Source organism: Lipotes vexillifer, unplaced genomic scaffold (genome assembly GCF_000442215.2).
Source record: "Lipotes vexillifer unplaced genomic scaffold, Lipotes_vexillifer_v1.1 scaffold842, whole genome shotgun sequence".
NCBI classification, from domain to species: domain Eukaryota; kingdom Metazoa; phylum Chordata; class Mammalia; order Artiodactyla; family Lipotidae; genus Lipotes; species Lipotes vexillifer.
The window spans coordinates 774,969-781,602 of NW_006794988.1; positions in this window are offsets into that span (position 1 = coordinate 774,969).

Genomic DNA, 6,634 nt, shown 5'->3' on the forward strand with positions numbered 1-6,634 from the left:
AAAAAAAAAAAAAAATTCACAAAAGATATTTTGTAGGAAGTAAAAACCTGGTTTAAAGTTAATGTGGAAATGCAAAAGACCTAGGATGGTGAAATAATTTTGAAAAAGCAGAGCAAATCTGGAGGACTTACAGGGCATGATTTCAAAACTTACCTAATACTACTGTAATCAAGACCTTTTGATATCTGTATAAGGATAAGCCATATAGATAGAGAGTTCATAAATAAACTCATTCATGTATAGTTAATTTATATATGACACAGGTGCCCAGGTGAGGAAAAGATAGTCTTTTAAACAAATGTGTATGGAACAACATAGATACTAATTTGAAAAAAAAGAAAAACCAGGCTTTTGTCTCTTGACATACACAGAAATTAACTTGAAACAGATCATACAACTAACTGTAAAGTCTGAAACTGTAAAAATTCTGGAAGAAACCAGAACAAAACATTTTTACAACTTTGGGATAGATTTCTTAAATTGGAACGCCAAAAGCATGAAACATAAAAGAAAGCATGAAAATTTGTGCTCTATAAAATTATTCTTTTTGTAAGATACAGTGAAAAACTGAAAAGGCAAGCCACAGGCTTGGAAAAATGTATTTGTAATACATTTGTTTCACAAAGGATTTGGATCCAGTATATACTGGATACTAGGACTAACAACTCAATAATACGGTAACCCAAAGCAAAGGCTTTGAACATTTCCCAAAAGAAAATATATTCATGGCAATAAAAATATAAAAAAATGCTCAAAATCAATAGTCAACAGGGTAATGCAAAGTAAACCTACAGGAAATGCCATGAATCATTTACTAAATTAGCTAATTTTAGAAACACAACACCAAGTTTTGATAAGGATGTGGAGTAAATGGAACTCTCATACCTTTGCTGATGGTATCATAAAATGGCACAACTTGGAAAATAGTTTTACAGCTTCTTATAAGTTAAACACATATACGTAACATATAATCCAGAAATTGCAATCCTAGTTATTTACTCAGGAAAATAAAAACTTAAGTTTACTCAAAGGTTTTGCTGTTTATAACAGCTCTATTCATAGTAGCAAAAAATTGGAAACAACCCAAATGTTCAGCAATAGATGAATGGATAAAACATGGTATATCCATATAATAGAACACCACTCAGAATTAAAAAGGAAAAAAAGAACTACTGATACACCAACAGTGTGTATAAATATCAAAAAATATGCTGAATGAATGAATGAAGTAGAACAGAAAAGCACATCCTTTATCATCCTATTTATTTGAAATTTGAAAAAAAAACTATACTGACAGAAAGTATATCAGTGGTTGCCTAGGGACAGGAGTGAAACTGGGAAGCAATGGACTGTGAAAAGGCACAAGGGAACTTCTCCTCGAGGTGACTGTAATGATCTATATTTTGGTTGGATGGTAGTTACACAGGTGTATACATTTGTCAAAATTCATAAAAATGTGCATTTAAAACTAGGTGATAACAGTAGTTGGGACCATCTGGATAGTTACATGTGACTGAACACGATTAAGGCCTCACTTGGAGATTGTGGCTGGCGTGTTCAGAGATTTACTTGTCTCGTGGCTGCTCAAGACAAGCCTCTGAGGAAGTCATATCGCTTCTGCTCATCTGAGTTGGCAAGGACTCCATTGTGAGGTCCCCATCAGGTATAAGGAGGGCTGACAAATGCAACTTGGTGGTTGCAAAGAATCAGAATGAATTACAATGGCTACCATAACTGGCCAGAGCCATGTGGTGGACAGGGTCTTCCTGCTCCAGCTGTGTATGAGGCCTATGCCTCTGAAGGGGGGAGAGCAGAGTTCAGGACATTGTTCCACCAGAGTCCTCCCGGCTCCACATAATATCAAATGACAAAAGCTCTCCCAGAGATCCCCATCTCAGCGCTAACACCCAGCTCCACTCAATGACCAGAAGCAGCAGTGCTGGACACCCTTTGCCAAACAACTAGCAAGACAGGAACAAAACCCCACACATTAACAGAAAGGCTGCCTAAAATCATAACAAGGTCACAAACACCCCAAAACACACCACCGGATGCAGTCTTACCCACCAGAAAGACAAGATCCAGCCCCATCCACCAGAACACTGGCACCAGTCCCTTCCACCAGGAAGCCTACACAATCCACTGAGCCAACCTTAGCCACTGGGGACAGACACCAAAAACAACAAGAACTACGAACCTGCAGCCAGGGAAAAGGAGACCCCAAACACAGTAAGTTAAGCAAGATGAGAAGACAGAGAAATACACAGCAGGGGAAGGAGCAAGATAAAAAACCACCAGACCAAACAAATGAAGAGGAAAAAGGCAGTCTACCTGAAAAAGAATTCAGAGTAATGGTATCAAAGATGATCCAAAATCTTGGAAATAGAATGGGGAAAATAAAAAAAAAACGTTTAACAAGGACCTAGAAGAACTAAAGAGCAAACAAACAAGGATGAAGAACACAATAAATGAAATTAAAAATTCTCTAGAAGGAAACAATAGCAGAATAACTGAGACAGAAGAACGGATAAGTGACCTGGAAGATAAAACAGTGGAAATAACTACCGCAGGGTGGAATAAAGAAAAAAGAATGAGAAGAATTGAGGACAGTCTCAGAGACCTCTGGGACAACATTAAATGCACCAACACTCGAATTATAGGGGTCCAAGAAGAAGAGAAAAAGTAAAAGACTGAGAAAATATTTGAATAGATTAGAGTTGAAAACTTCCCTTATATGGGAAAGGCATTAGTCAATCAAGTCCAGGAAGTGCATAGAGTCCCATACAGGATAAATACAGGGAGAAACTCGCCAAGACACATATTAATCAAACTATCAAAAATTAAATACAAAGAAAAAATATTAAAAGCTGCACAGGAAAAACAACAAATAACATACAAGGGAATCCCCATAAGGTTCACAGCTGACCTTTCAGCAGAAATTTTGCAAGTCACAAGGGAATGGCAGGACATATTTAAAGTGATGAAGGAGAAAAACCTACAACCAAGATTAGTCTACCAAGCAAGGATCTCATTCAGATTCGACAGAGAAATTAAAACCTTTACAAACAAGCAAAAGCTAAGAGAATTCAGCAGCACCAAACGAGCTTTACAACAACTGCTAAAGGAACTCTCTAGGCAGGAAACACAAGAGAAGGAAAAGACCTACAATAACAAACCCAAAACAATTAAGAAAATGGTAATAGGAACATGCATATTGATAACTACCTTAAAGGTAAATGGATTAAATCCTCCAAACAAAAGGCATAGACTGGCTGAATAGATACAAAAGCAAGACCCATATTATATGCTGCCTACAAGAGACCCACTTCAGACCTAGGGACACATACAGACTGAAAGTAAGGGGATGGAAAAGGATATTCCATGCAAATGGAAATCAAAAGAAAGCTGACATAGCAATTCTCATATCAGACAAAATAGACTTTAAAATAAACACTATTACAACAGACAAAGAGGGACAGTACATAATGATCAAGGGATCAAATCAAGGAAAAGATATTACAACTTTAAATATTTATGCACCCAACATAGGAGCACTTCAATATACAAGGCAAATGCTAACACCAATAAAAAGGGAAATTGACAGTAACACAATAATACTAGGGGACTTTAACACCCCACTTTCACCAATGGACAGATCATCCAAAATAAAAATAAATATGGAAACACAAGCTTTAAATGATACATTAAACAAGGGTACTTAATTGATATTTATAGGACATTCCATCCAAAAACAGCAGAATACACTTTCCTCTCAAGTACCCATGGAACATTCTCCAGGATAGATCACATCTCGGGTCACAAATCAAGACTTGGTAAATTTAAGAAAATTAAAATAATATCAAGTATCTTTTCCAGCCACAATGTTATGAGACTAGATATCAATTACAGGAAAAAATCTGTAACAAATACAAACACATGTAGGCTAAACAATATGCTACTAAATAACAAAGAGATCACTGAAGAAATCAAAGAGGAAATCAAAAATTACCTAGAAACAAATGACAATGAAAACACAATGACCTATGGGATACAGCAAAAGCAGTTCTAAGAGGGAAGTTTTTAGCAATACAATCCTACCTCAAGAAACAAGAAACATCTCAAATAAACAACCGAACCTTACACCTAAAGCAATTAGAGAAAGAAAAACAAAAAATCCCCAAATTTAGCAGAAAGGAAGATGTCTTAAACATCAGATCAGAAATCAATGAAAAAGAAATGAAGGAAATGATAGCAAGATCAATAAAACTAAAAGCTGGCTCTTTGAGAAAATCAACGAAATTGGTAAACCATTAGCCAGACTTATTAAGAAAAAACGGGAGAAAACTCAAATCAATAGAATTAGAAATGAAAGAGAAGTAACAACTGACACTGCAGAAATACAAAGGATCATGAGAGATTACTACAAGCAATTATATGCCAATAAAATGGACAACCTGGAAAAAAAGGACAAATTCTTAGAAAAGCACAACCTTCCATGACTGAATCAGGAAGAAATAGAAAATATAAACAGACAAATCATAAGCATTGAAATTGAAACTGTGATTAAAAATCTTCCAACAAACAAAAGCCCAGGACCAGATGGCTTCACAGGCAAATTTTATCAAAAATTTAGAGAAGAGCTAACATATATCCTTCTTAAACTCTTCCACAGTAAAGCAGAGGGAGGAACAATCCCCAAATCATTCTACAAGGCCACAATTACCCTGATACCAAGACCAGACAAAGATGTCACAAAGAAAGAAAACTACAGGCCAATATCACTGATGAACATAGATGTAAAAATCCTCAACAAAATACTAGGAAACGGAATCCAACAGCACATTAAAAGAATCACACACCATGATCAAGTGAGATTTATCCCAGGAATGCAAGGGTTCTTCAATATATGAAAATCAATCAAAATGATAAACCATATAAAAAAAATTGAAGGAGAAAAACCATATGATCATCTCAATAGATGCAGAAAATGCTTTCGACAAAATTCAACACCCAGTGATGATAAAAACCCTCAAGAACGTAGGCATAGAAGGAACTTACCTCAACATAATAAGGGCTATATATGACAAACCCACAGCCAACATCGTTCTCAATGGTGAAAAACTGAAACCATTTCCACTAAGATCAGGAAGAAGACAAGGTTGTCCACTCTCACCACTATTATTCAACATAGTTTTGGAAGTTATAGCCACAGCAATCAGAGAAGTTAAAGAAATAAAAGGAATCCAATTCAGAAAAGAAGAAGTAAAGCTGTCAGTGTTTGCACATGACATGATACTATACATAGAGAATCTTAAAGGCACTACCAGAAAACTACTAGAGCTAATCAATGAGTTTGGTAAAGTAGCAGGATACAAAATTAATGCACAGAAAACTCTTGCATTCCTATACACTAATGATGAAAATTCTGAAAGAGAAATTAAGGAAAAATTCCTGTTTACCATTGCAAAATAAGAATAAAATAGCTTGGAATAAACCTACCTAAGGAGACAAAAGACCTGTATTCAGAAAACTATAAGACACTGATGAAAGAAATTAAAGATGATACAAACAGATGGAGAGGTATACCATATTCTTGGATTGGAAGATTCAACATTGTGAAAATGACTATACTACACAAAGAAATCTATAGATTCAATGCAATCCCTATCAAACTACCAATGGCGGGGCTTCCCTGGTGGCGCAGTGGTTGAGAGTCCACCTGCCAATGCAGGGGACATGGGTTCATGCCCCGATCCGGGAAGATCCCACATGCCGCGGAGCGGATAGGCCTGTGAGACGTGGCCACTAAGCCTGCACATCTGGAGTCTGTGCTCCGCGATGGGAGAGGCCACAACAGTGAGAGGCCCATGTACTGCAAAAAAAACAAAAAAAACAAAAAAAAAAACTGCCAATGGCTTTTTTCACAGAACCAGAACAAAAAATTTCACAATTTGTATGGCAAAACAAAACACCCCAAATAGCCAAAGCAATCTTGAGAAAGAAAAATGGAGCTGGAGGAATCAGGCTCCCTGACTTCCAACTATACTACAAAGCTACAGTAATCAAGACAGTATGGTACTGGCACAAAAACAGAAATATAGATCAAAGAGACAGGATAGAAAGCCCAGAGATAAACTCACGCACATATGGTCACCTTATTATTATTTTATTTTTTTTGCGGTACGTGGGCCTCTCACTGTCGTGGCCTCTCTCGTTGCGGAGCACAGGCTCCGGACACGCAGGCTCAGCAGCCATGGCTCATGGGCCTAGCCGCTCTGCGGCATGTGAGATCTTCCCAGACCAGGGCACGAACCTGTGTCCCCTGCATCAGCAGGCGGACTCTCAACCACTGCACCACCAGGGAAGCCCGGTCACCTTATTTTTGATGAAGGAGGCAAGTGTATACAATGGAGAAAAGATAGCCTCTTCAACAAGTGGTGCTGGGAAAACTTGACATGTAAAATGAAATTAGATCACTCCCTAACACCATCCACAAAAATAAGCTCAAAATGGATTAAAGACTTAAGTGTAAGGTCAGACATTATAAAACTCTTAGAGGAAAACATAGGCAGAGCACTATGACATAAATCACAGCAAGATCCTTTTTGACCCATCTCCTAGAGAAATGGAATTA